The sequence below is a fragment of the Anastrepha obliqua genome, unplaced genomic scaffold, assembly GCF_027943255.1.
Source record: "Anastrepha obliqua isolate idAnaObli1 unplaced genomic scaffold, idAnaObli1_1.0 ptg000160l, whole genome shotgun sequence".
NCBI lineage: Eukaryota > Metazoa > Arthropoda > Insecta > Diptera > Tephritidae > Anastrepha > Anastrepha obliqua.
Genome location: NW_026562249.1, coordinates 77501 through 90000, shown reverse-complemented (window position 1 = coordinate 90000; position 12500 = coordinate 77501). Strand labels below are relative to the sequence as shown.

General features: G+C 37.3%; 1 non-coding gene and 2 pseudogenes across 1 annotated transcript; all 3 read left to right on the top strand.

Moving 5' to 3' along the window:
- The first annotated feature begins 3407 nt into the window (after positions 1–3407).
- On the top strand, positions 3408–5398 carry LOC129252200 (small subunit ribosomal RNA). The gene has a single exon (XR_008583310.1). It is a non-coding gene; the product is annotated as a small subunit ribosomal RNA (ribosomal RNA).
- A 597-nt stretch (positions 5399–5995) lies between these two features.
- Positions 5996–6176, top strand: LOC129252213 (5.8S ribosomal RNA; annotated as a pseudogene).
- A 444-nt stretch (positions 6177–6620) lies between these two features.
- LOC129252210 (large subunit ribosomal RNA) lies at positions 6621–9390 on the top strand (annotated as a pseudogene).
- The last annotated feature ends 3110 nt before the right edge of the window (positions 9391–12500 follow it).

Sequence of the window (12500 nt, the reverse complement as noted above, 5' to 3'; positions counted from 1 at the left end):
GTTAACTAACCAATGATATTGAAGCATATAAATCGAATCATAACTATATGAAACTCGAATTTAAGCCATATTAAACTGGTAATATTGTGATTTTATGCCTGGTTTTCCATACGTTAGTTTAAATAAAGAGTTATGGAATATAACCTTGGCATATTGGCACTAAAATATATAATAAAGACATTTCAAATCAAACTGAAATGTATTGAAATGAATTTTTCCCATACATTTTTGACAATGTGAGGTGTGCATGGCAAAAAACACTCACGGTGAAGGCATGTGATATAATATGAAAATATCAAAAGTTAACTAACCAATGATATTGAAGCATATAAATCGAATCATAACTATATGAAACTCGAATTTGAGCCATATTAAACTGGTAATATTGTGATTTTATGCCTGGTTTTCCATACGTTAGTTTAAATAGAAAAAAATTCTCGAATATATATACATATATGAAGAATCTATATTCTATACTAACATTTTATGGAATATAACCTTGGCATATTGCCATTAAAATATATAATAAAGACATTTCAAATCAAACTGAAATGTATTGAAATGAATTTTTCCCATACATTTTTGACAATGTGAGGTGTGCATGGCAAAAAACACTCACGGTGAAGGCATGTGATATAATATGAAAATATCAAAAGTTAACTAACCAATGATATTGAAGCATATAAATCGAATCATAACTATATGAAACTCGAATTTAAGCCATATTAAACTGGTAATATTGTGATTTTGTGCCTGGTTTTCCATACGTTAGTTTAAATAAAGAGTTATGGAATATAACCTTGGCATATTGCCATTAAAATATATAATAAAGACATTTCAAATCAAACTGAAATGTATTGAAATGAATTTTTCCCATACATTTTTGACAATGTGAGGTGTGCATGGCAAAAAACACTCACGGTGAAGGCATGTGAAATATAATATGAAAATATCAAAAGTTAACTAACCAATGATATTGAAGCATATAAATCGAATCATAACTATATGAAACTCGAATTTAAGCCATATTAAACGGTAATATTGTGATTTTATGCCTGGTTTTCCATACGTTAGTTTAAATAAAGAGTTATGGAATATAACCTTGGCATATTGGCACTAAAATATATAATAAAGACATTTCAAATCAAACTGAAATGTATTGAAATGAATTTTTCCCATACATTTTTGACAATGTGAGGTGTGCATGGCAAAAAACACTCACGGTGAAGGCATGTGATATAATATGAAAATATCAAAAGTTAACTAACCAATGATATTGAAGCATATAAATCGAATCATAACTATATGAAACTCGAATTTGAGCCATATTAAACTGGTAATATTGTGATTTTATGCCTGGTTTTCCATACGTTAGTTTAAATAGAAAAAAATTCTCGAATATATATACATATATGAAGAATCTATATTCTATACTAACATTTTATGGAATATAACCTTGGCATATTGCCATTAAAATATATAATAAAGACATTTCAAATCAAACTGAAATGTATTGAAATGAATTTTTCCCATACATTTTTGACAATGTGAGGTGTGCATGGCAAAAAACACTCACGGTGAAGGCATGTGAAATAATATGAAAATATCAAAAGTTAACTAACCAATGATATTGAAGCATATAAATCGAATCATAACTATATGAAACTCGAATTTAAGCCATATTAAACTGGTAATATTGTGATTTTATGCCTGGTTTTCCATACGTTAGTTTAAATAGAAAAAATTTTCGAATATCTATACATATATGAAGAATCTATATTCTAATACTAACATGTTATGGAATATAACCTTGGCATATTGGCACTAAAATATATAATAAAGACATTTCAAATCAAACTGAAATGTATTGAAATGAATTTTTCCCATACATTTTTGACAATGTGAGGTGTGCATGGCAAAAAACACTCACGGTGAAGGCATGTGAAATATAATATGAAAATATCAAAAGTTAACTAACCAATGATATTGAAGCATATAAATCGAATCATAACTATATGAAACTCGAATTTAAGCCATATTAAACTGGTAATATTGTGATTTTATGCCTGGTTTTCCATACGTTAGTTTAAATAGAAAAAATTTTCGAATATATATACATATATGAAGAATCTATATTCTAATACTAACATGTTATGGAATATAACCTTGGCATATTGGCACTAAAATATATAATAAAGACATTTCAAATCAAACTGAAATGTATTGAAATGAATTTTTCCCATACATTTTTGACAATGTGAGGTGTGCATGGCAAAAAACACTCACGGTGAAGGCATGTGATATAATATGAAAATATCAAAAGTTAACTAACCAATGATATTGAAACATATAAATCGAATCATAACTATATGAAACTCGAATTTGAGCCATATTAAACTGGTAATATTGTGATTTTATGCCTGGTTTTCCATACGTTAGTTTAAATAAAGAGTTATGGAATATAACCTTGGCATATTGCCATTAAAATATATAATAAAGACATTTCAAATCAAACTGAAATGTATTGAAATGAATTTTTCCCATACATTTTTGACAATGTGAGGTGTGCATGGCAAAAAACACTCACGGTGAAGGCATGTGATATAATATGAAAATATCAAAAGTTAACTAACCAATGATATTGAAGCATATAAATCGAATCATAACTATATGAAACTCGAATTTGAGCCATATTAAACTGGTAATATTATGATTTTATTCCTGGTTTTCCATACGTTAGTTTAAATAGAAAAAATTTTCGAATATATATACATATATGAAGAATCTATATTCTATACTAACATGTTATGGCATATTGGTGTTATTGTATTTTATTCCTGGTTTTCTATAGTTAGTTTAAATAGAAATAAATTTTTGAATTCAAAATTTTATATTCTATACTAGCATTACATAGAAATTATCCTCAACTGTTTGTTTCTTGTATAAATACAGGAAATTAAACAGATGATGAAGAGAAAAAAATAAGAAAAACAAAAATTTATAAGAAAAATTAAATTTTAAACAAAGGAAAAGAGGAGAAAATTTTTTCAATCATATATATTTATGATTAAAAAATAGAATTATGAAATTATTAATTTCAATTCAAAGAGAAAAATTATGTAATATATGAAATTATTACATTAAAAATGCATTTGAAAAAAAAAGTAAAATGTTATTAAGAATGATAAATTATTTGAAAATTGGCAAATATTAAGAAGAAATATCGTTCTTATATTTTTATATAAAATATATAATATAGAGAACGAAAATTCTTTTTCATAAAAAACGGTTTTTGAATTTTGATAAGAAAAGCTAAAGGGGGGTCGCCCCTTTACTTTTTATATACACCGTAATTTATGAAATTTTCAAATATGAAAAACAAAGAAAAATATATAAATAAAAATATTATTCTGGTTGATCCTGCCAGTAGTTATATGCTTGTCTCAAAGATTAAGCCATGCATGTCTAAGTACAAACAAATTAAAAGTGAAACCGCAAAAGGCTCATTATATCAGTTATGGTTCCATAGATCGTTAACAGTTACTTGGATAACTGTGGTAATTCTAGAGCTAATACATGCAATATAAACACGGACCTTATGGAACGTGTGCTTTTATTAGACTAAAACCAAGCGATCATTTGATCGTTAAATTGGTTGAACTCTAGATAACTTGCAGATCGTATGGTCCCGTACCGACGACAGATCTTTCAAATGTCTGCCCTATCAACTTTTGATGGTAGTATCTAGGACTACCATGGTTGCAACGGGTAACGGGGAATCAGGGTTCGATTCCGGAGAGGGAGCCTGAGAAACGGCTACCACATCTAAGGAAGGCAGCAGGCGCGTAAATTACCCACTCCCAGTTCGGGGAGGTAGTGACGAAAAATAACAATACAGGACTCATATCCGAGGCCCTGTAATTGGAATGAGTACACTTTAAATCCTTTAACAAGGACCTATTGGAGGGCAAGTCTGGTGCCAGCAGCCGCGGTAATTCCAGCTCCAATAGCGTATATTAAAGTTGTTGCGGTTAAAACGTTCGTAGTTGAATTTGTGCTTCATACGGGTAGTACAACTATATATTGTGGTATGTACATTACCTTATGTATGTAAGCGTATTACCGGTGGAGTTCTTATATATAATTAATACAATGTATTTTTTATATATTCCTCCTATTTAAACCTACTTCAGTGCTCTTCATCGAGTGTTGTTGTGGGCCGGTACAATTACTTTGAACAAATTAGAGTGCTTAAAGCAGGCTCCAAATGCCTGAATATTTTGTGCATGGAATAATGAAATAAGACCTCTGTTCTACTTTCATTGGTTTTTAGATCAAGAGGTAATGATTAATAGAAGCAGTTTGGGGGCATTAGTATTACGACGCGAGAGGTGAAATTCTTGGACCGTCGTAAGACTAACTTAAGCGAAAGCATTTGCCAAAGATGTTTTCATTAATCAAGAACGAAAGTTAGAGGTTCGAAGGCGATCAGATACCGCCCTAGTTCTAACCATAAACGATGCCAGCTAGCAATTGGGTGTAGCTACTACTATGGCTCTCTCAGTCGCTTCCCGGGAAACCAAAGCTTTTGGGCTCCGGGGGAAGTATGGTTGCAAAGCTGAAACTTAAAGGAATTGACGGAAGGGCACCACCAGGAGTGGAGCCTGCGGCTTAATTTGACTCAACACGGGAAAACTTACCAGGTCCGAACATAAGCGTGTAAGACAGATTGATAGCTCTTTCTCGAATCTATGGGTGGTGGTGCATGGCCGTTCTTAGTTCGTGGAGTGATTTGTCTGGTTAATTCCGATAACGAACGAGACTCAAATATATTAAATAGATGCTTTCAGGATTATGATGTTGAAACTTATATAGCCTTCTTTCATGCGTACATCTTGAATGTACAAGTGTTTGAATGTGTTTATATAAGTGGAGTCGTACCTGTTGGTTTGTCCCATTATAAGGACACTAGCTTCTTAAATGGACAAATTGCGTCTAGCAGTAACGAGATTGAGCAATAACAGGTCTGTGATGCCCTTAGATGTCCTGGGCTGCACGCGCGCTACAATGAAAGTATCAACGTGTATTTCCTAGACCGAGAGGTCCGGGTAAACCGCTGAACCACTTTCATGCTTGGGATTGTGAACTGAAACTGTTCACATGAACTTGGAATTCCCAGTAAGTGCGAGTTATTAACTCGCATTGATTAAGTCCCTGCCCTTTGTACATACCGCCCGTCGCTACTACCGATTGAATTATTTAGTGAGGTCTCCGGACGTGATCACTGTGACGCCTCGTGTGTCACGGTTGTTTCGCAAAAGTTGACCGAACTTGATTATTTAGAGGAAGTAAAAGTCGTAACAAGGTTTCCGTAGGTGAACCTGCGGAAGGATCATTATTGTGTTCCATATCCGTAAGAAAAACAAACAAACAAACAAACAAACAAACAGACAAGCAAACAAACGAACAAAAAGAAAAAAAAAAAAAAAAAAAAAAGAAAAAAAAAAAAAAATTTATATAATTATTTTGAATCCATAATTCTTTTTATTCTTTTTCATTCAATTTGTGATCCATCAATTATATCATATTAAATATAATATATGATGGTACATTTTGTAATGTTTTTTCTTATTTTTTTCTTTTAAAAACCTTTAAACATGAAAATAAAAAGTTGTACTTATTATTCATTTGATTGAATGATAAGTTAATTTGTTCACAATAACAAAAGTGGTATATATTTATTATATTATTATATATATACATAAAATGATTAAAAAAATACAAAATAATTGAATCATAATAAATACCACCACTGTATTATTGTTGAACTAAGACATTCGCAACTTAATAAAAATGTTTAGAGTTAAATATATTTGATATATATTATTGAAAGAAAATCAATTTATATATTATTAATATTATTTAATTTTACTCTTTCAATTAATATATGCAAAAAAAAATTGACATTTGTTATAAATAAAAATAAATAAAAAAATACTCTAAGCGGTGGATCACTTGGCTCATGGGTCGATGAAGAACGCAGCAAACTGTGCGTCATCGTGTGAACTGCAGGACACATGAACATCGACATTTTGAACGCATATCGCAGTCCATGCTGTTATGTACATTAAATTCAATTTTAAAGTACTGCTTGGACTACATATGGTTGAGGGTTGTAAGACTATGCTAAATAAGTTGCTTATTCTTTTATAAAAATAATTGAATTTAAGCAAATGTGTATATTATTGGATTTTAAATAATTCATAATATTAATAGCAAAAAAAATAAAGATATATAATGAATTTTATTTATTATATATTCTTTAAAAAAAAAATCCTCTCAAATAAAATGAAATGATGAAAATATTGAATCTAAGTATTCTTTACAAAAAATTTTCATATTATTTATATATATATATATAAAATAATAATTTATATATGTAATTAAAAGGAGGAATGTCTAGCATAAAAATTAAATTTTTTATTCTAGGATTGCCTCATTTTACATTATTATTATTTTTATATATTTACAATATATAAAAGGAGAAAAGAAAAATAGAGATGAAAAGATGATATAATTTTTTTATTAAATTGTGAGAAGATAAAAAAAGAATATTAAAACAACCTCAACTCATATGGGATTACCCCCTGAATTTAAGCATATTAATGAGGGGAGGAAAAGAAACTAACAAGGATTTTCTTAGTAGCGGCGAGCGAAAAGAAAATAGTTCAGCACTAAGTCACTTTGTCTATATGTCAAATGTGAGATGCAGTGTATGGAATATCTTAATATCTAGTATGAGAAATTAACGATTTAAGTCCTTCTTAAATGAGGCCATTTACCCATAGAGGGTGCCAGGCCCGTATAACGTTAATGATTACTAGAAAGATATTTCCAAAGAGTCGTGTTGCTTGATAGTGCAGCACTAAGTGGGTGGTAAACTCCATCTAAAACTAAATATAACCATGAGACCGATAGTAAACAAGTACCGTGAGGGAAAGTTGAAAAGAACTCTGAATAGAGAGTTAAATAGTACGTGAAACTGCTTAGAGGTTAAGCCCGATGAACCTGAATATCCATTATGAAAAATTCATCATTAAATAATTAAAAAAATAATGTGCATTTTTTTCATATAAGGACATTGTAATCTATTAACATAATAAAGTATTTATCAAAAGATCATTGGTGATATTAAGTTTATTTAAATTAATTTGCTTTTTAAGCATATTAACATAAAATAAATACTAATGATTTGATAAAGTGTTGATAGATTTTATTATATATAATGCTAAAATTCATTTTTTGAATTTTACAAAAAATTTAATATCTATGATATTAATATTTATTTGTATGCATTTATATGATTAACAATGCGAAAGATTCAGGATACCTTCGGGACCCGTCTTGAAACACGGACCAAGGAGTCTAACATATGTGCAAGTCATTGAGTTATATTAAACTTAATGGCATAATTAACTTAACTTAAATATAATGGGATTAATTTTTAGTCTATTTTTTAATAAATAGTCAATTAATTCAATCCCGGGGCGTTCCATATAGTTATGTATAATGATAATTTATTATTATTTATACCTCTAACTGGAGCGTACCTTGAGCATATATGCTGTGACCCGAAAGATGGTGAACTATACTTGATCAGGTTGAAGTCAGGGGAAACCCTGATGGAAGACCGAAACAGTTCTGACGTGCAAATCGATTGTCAGAATTGAGTATAGGGGCGAAAGACCAATCGAACCATCTAGTAGCTGGTTCCCTCCGAAGTTTCCCTCAGGATAGCTGGTGCATTTAAAAATTATATAAAATAATCTTATCTGGTAAAGCGAATGATTAGAGGCCTTAGGGTCGAAACGATTTTAACCTATTCTCAAACTTTAAATGGGTAAGAACCTCACCTTTCTTGATATGAAGGTTGAGGTTATGATATAATGTGCCCAGTGGGCCACTTTTGGTAAGCAGAACTGGCGCTGTGGGATGAACCAAACGTAATGTTACGGTGCCTAAATTAACAACTCATGCAGATACCATGAAAGGCGTTGGTTGCTTAAAACAGCAGGACGGTGGACATGGAAGTCGTAATCCGCTAAGGAGTGTGTAACAACTCACCTGCCGAAGCAACTAGCCCTTAAAATGGATGGCGCTTAAGTTGTATACCTATACATTACCGCTAAAGTAGATGATTTATAAAACAATTTCGATTGATTTATAAATTTTGAAACTTTAGTGAGTAGGAGGGTACAATAGTGTGCTTAGAAGTGTTTGGCGTAAGCCTGCATGGAGCCGCTATTGGTACAGATCTTGGTGGTAGTAGCAAATAATCGAATGAGACCTTGGAGGACTGAAGTGGAGAAGGGTTTCGTGTGAACAGTGGTTGATCACGAGTTAGTCGGTCCTAAGTTCAAGGCGAAAGCCGAAAATTTTCAAGTTTTTAATAAAAAAAAATATTAATAAAAATATATTTAAAAATAATTAAAATACTTGAATTATTTTGAACGAAAGGGAATACGGTTCCAATTCCGTAACCTGTTGAGTATCCGTTTGTTATTAAAAATGGGCCTTGTGCTCATCCTGGCAACAGGAACGACCATAAAGAAGCCGTCGAGAGATATCGGAAGAGTTTTCTTTTCTGTTTTATAGTCGTACTACCATGGAAGTCTTTCGAAGAGAGATATGGTAGATGGACTAGAAGAGCATGACATTTACTGTTGTGTCGATATTTTCTCCTCGGACCTTGAAAATTTATGGTGGGGTCACGCAAACTTCTCAACAGGCCGTACCAATATCCGCAGCTGGTCTCCAAGGTGAAGAGTCTCTAGTCGATAGAATAATGTAGGTAAGGGAAGTCGGCAAATTAGATCCGTAACTTCGGGATAAGGATTGGCTCTGAAGATTGAGATAGTCGGGCTTGATTGGGAAGCAATACCATGGTTTATGTACTCGTTCTGGGTAAATAGAGAATTACGATTCTTGTTCCCCGGATAGTAGTTACGTAGCCAATTGTGGAACTTTCTTGCTAAAATTTTTAAGGAATTATATCATTCGATATATATTCCTTTTAAATTATAACGATTATCAATTAACAATCAATTCAGAACTGGCACGGACTTGGGGAATCCGACTGTCTAATTAAAACAAAGCATTGTGATGGCCCTAACGGGTGTTGACACAATGTGATTTCTGCCCAGTGCTCTGAATGTCAAAGTGAAGAAATTCAAGTAAGCGCGGGTAAACGGCGGGAGTAACTATGACTCTCTTAAGGTAGCCAAATGCCTCGTCATCTAATTAGTGACGCGCATGAATGGATTAACGAGATTCCTACTGTCCCTATCTACTCATTCTCAGTTTGACTGTTGAATAGTGCGGACGTGTCGTGTGCTAAGTGGTGATTAGCGATTTTTGCGATTTCTTTTGCGTTTATATTCGTGTGTGATAACCGGTGTATTACAGTTGTGCGAGTGACGCTAATATTGTTGTGGCTGTACCATAGCGGTACAGTGTTTACAATTAATTGCGCTAGTGAGTGCCGTTGTCCGAGTGACGCTACTTTGTAGTAGCTGTACAGTGTTTACGAATAATTGAAAGTGCCGTACGGTAGTGTTGTTGGACACTCCAGTGAGTGCCAATATACTCCGTGCTATAGACACAGAGTGCGTGTTTGTGAGTGCTGCTAGATACAGCGTTGGAAATTTTCCATCAAGTTGTTTACAACTTTTGCGGGCGTGCCGTTGTTTTTCGGCGTGGTGTGTTGTGCGTAGCTGTACCATAGCGGTGCATTGTTTACGAGCAATTGCTCAGGTGACTACGGTTTGTGCTGGTGACGCCACTGTTCGCGTGGCTGTACTTTGTGTACAAGTGTACCTTGTTGGTATATTGTGGGACGCTCAAGTGAGTGCCGCTATACCAAGGTGTTTACAATTTTTGTGTGCCGCTAATTTCTGGCGTGGGTTTTTGGCGCGTGCCGTTACATTCGGTGTGGGTGTACAGTGCGGGCGTACACTAGGTCTGTCGTGCCGCTATATTGCCATATTTGGCAACAGTAAAAAGGGCGTCCCCTTTTGTGCGTGGGTTAAGTACTGCGCCAAGGTTGAATACTTTGTGCAGGTGCCGCGAACAGAGCGTGCTGCGTTTTGCCTGCGGTCGAGCTCGGCGTTAGCTCCACCTCGGTCGACCCGTCCTTGTTCGGGGAACAGTGTTCCGTCCGGCAAGGCATTGGTGGTGGCCTTTGCCAGACCTTTGGTTGGCGCTGTGGGCTACGCCCTCGCGCTTTGCTTTGGCTCGCCGATAGGTGCAGCCGCTGTGTGCGTACCTGTGCGGGGCTCATTCTTGCCGTGCAGTAGTTGCCGTCGCCCAAAAGGGACCCAGTTTTTTGTTGTTGCTCGGGAGGCCTTTATCCGGCGAATTCGGCAACCTTAGTGGTGAAGCGTTGGGCAATGCCCAAATTAGAAGGAGTGAGGAAGAGGGCGAACACCCCTCTTCCAAGCGTTTCGGCGGTGCCATCGTCTGCAATGGACGAGACGACGTCCGGAGAGGAGGAGGTGATTTTGCGGTCTCCTCCCCGTACTAAGAAGAAGACCGCTGGAGGTACAGCGGTTCCGGTGGAGAAGGTAACCCTAAGGGTACCTGAAAAGGTGAGTGGAAGCGAGGGTGGTTCCGAAAGTGGAAAAATTGGGAGTGGGAAAAAGGGGAGTAAGACAGGGGCTAAATTAGGTCCAGCTGGGAAGCACCTGGTAGATTTCTGTAAGAGATTGCGTGCTTCCCAGGAAGGTTTGGGAGCGTTCGGGGGGGGTGCCGAACAGAAGAAGGTTGGGGGCGAATTTATGGGACGCTTTAAGTCCATTGTGACGGCCTTTAGTGGAGCCGTCATTGACATGGACGGCGTCCCGAAGAGCACAGCGAAGGATCTCCTTGGATACTCCTTGGAGTTTGAGGAGCTCTTTGTTGAGATGGTGGCGGAGATCGCCCATCTTCGTGGGCGGTTGGAAGCCACCATGACAACCAGGGAGGAAGCACCTCGGAGGACGGCTGGAGCTGCGCTGGCTGGTGCAGCGATGATGCCGGCACCTCAGGCGCCTGCGCCTGTGTTGCCTGCGTTGCCGGTGCCCAAGCCAGTTGAGACCTGGTCGGTCGTAGTGAGGGGTAAAACCCCCACTACTTCCAAGGAGGTGATCAAGAAAGTTGTAAAGGAGGTTGGGCCTTCCATGGGGGTTAGGGTGCACGAGGTGCGCCCGTTGAAGGATGGAGGTGCGATTATTCGCACCCCATCCGTTGCCGAGAGGGATAACTTGGCAAAAAATGCCAAGTTTTCCGAAGTGGGGCTCGATGTGAGCATACGTCGGAAGCTGGGGCCTAGGGTTGTGGTCCAGGGGGTTCACACGGAGATCTCCCCTGAGGATTTCATGGGAGAGTTGTTCCGGTTGAACCTCAAGGAGTTCAGCCCTGGGTGCCGTGAGAAGGACGTGAGGATGATCAGCCGTCCTTGGAAGGTCAGCCCCGATGGGGTGACGAATGTTGTCCTTGAGGGAACGGACATGCTAATGTCCGCCCTCCTGGAAGCAGGTCGTTGCTACATAAAGTGGTTTTCCTTCCGGGTACGGCCAGACCAACTGACGCCCGGCTGCTTCCGATGCATGGGGTTTGATCACAGGGTGGCAGAATGCAGAGCCAAGAAGGATGTCTGCCGTAGGTGCGGGCAAGAAGGACACAGGAGTGCAGGTTGTGGCAATGCCCCGCATTGTCGCAACTGTGCGTTTAAGGGCAAGCCAGCCGGACATCTAATGATGTCCACTGTCTGCCCGGTGTACTGTGCCATTGTTGCCCGTGCGAACGCTAGACATTGATGGTTGAACTATATCAACTGAACTGTCAGGGGTCATATGCCGTGATGTGTGAATTGGGGGCGTGTATGTCGGAGGGGGGCTGCGGCATTGCTTTGCTCCAGGAACCATACTCCACCAATGGGGTGGTGAGAGGCCTTCCTGGGGGCTTCAGGGTCTTTACGGACCTTGGAGTCAAGGCCGCAGTAGCTGTGTGTGAGCCAAGCTACTCTTGTGTAGTAGTTGACTCATCACAGTGGGGAGTATGTGTGTGTGTCGAGGGGGAATTCGGCAGAATGAATGTCGTCAGCTTGTACTGCAAGTCTGACGAGCCTCTAGAGCCCTACTTAAGATACATTGATGCGGTGCTACTACTTGAGAGTAGCATTCCTGCCATCGTGTGTCTTGACGCGAATGCTACCTCCCCGATGTGGTTCAGCAAGGTATCCAGGCATACTGCTGGATATCGGAGCCACACTCGGGGTGAGGTTATGAGCGAGTGGGTTGTGGCGAATAACCTTCTTGTAGCAAACGAACCAAGCGTATGGTATACGTTTGAGGGGCCTAGAGGTGTGAGTGACATTGACGTGACGCTCATGAATGACGCAGCAGCGGGTAGGTTCGAGTGTAAATGGAGTGTTAGGGGGGGTTGGGGAATTAGTGACCATA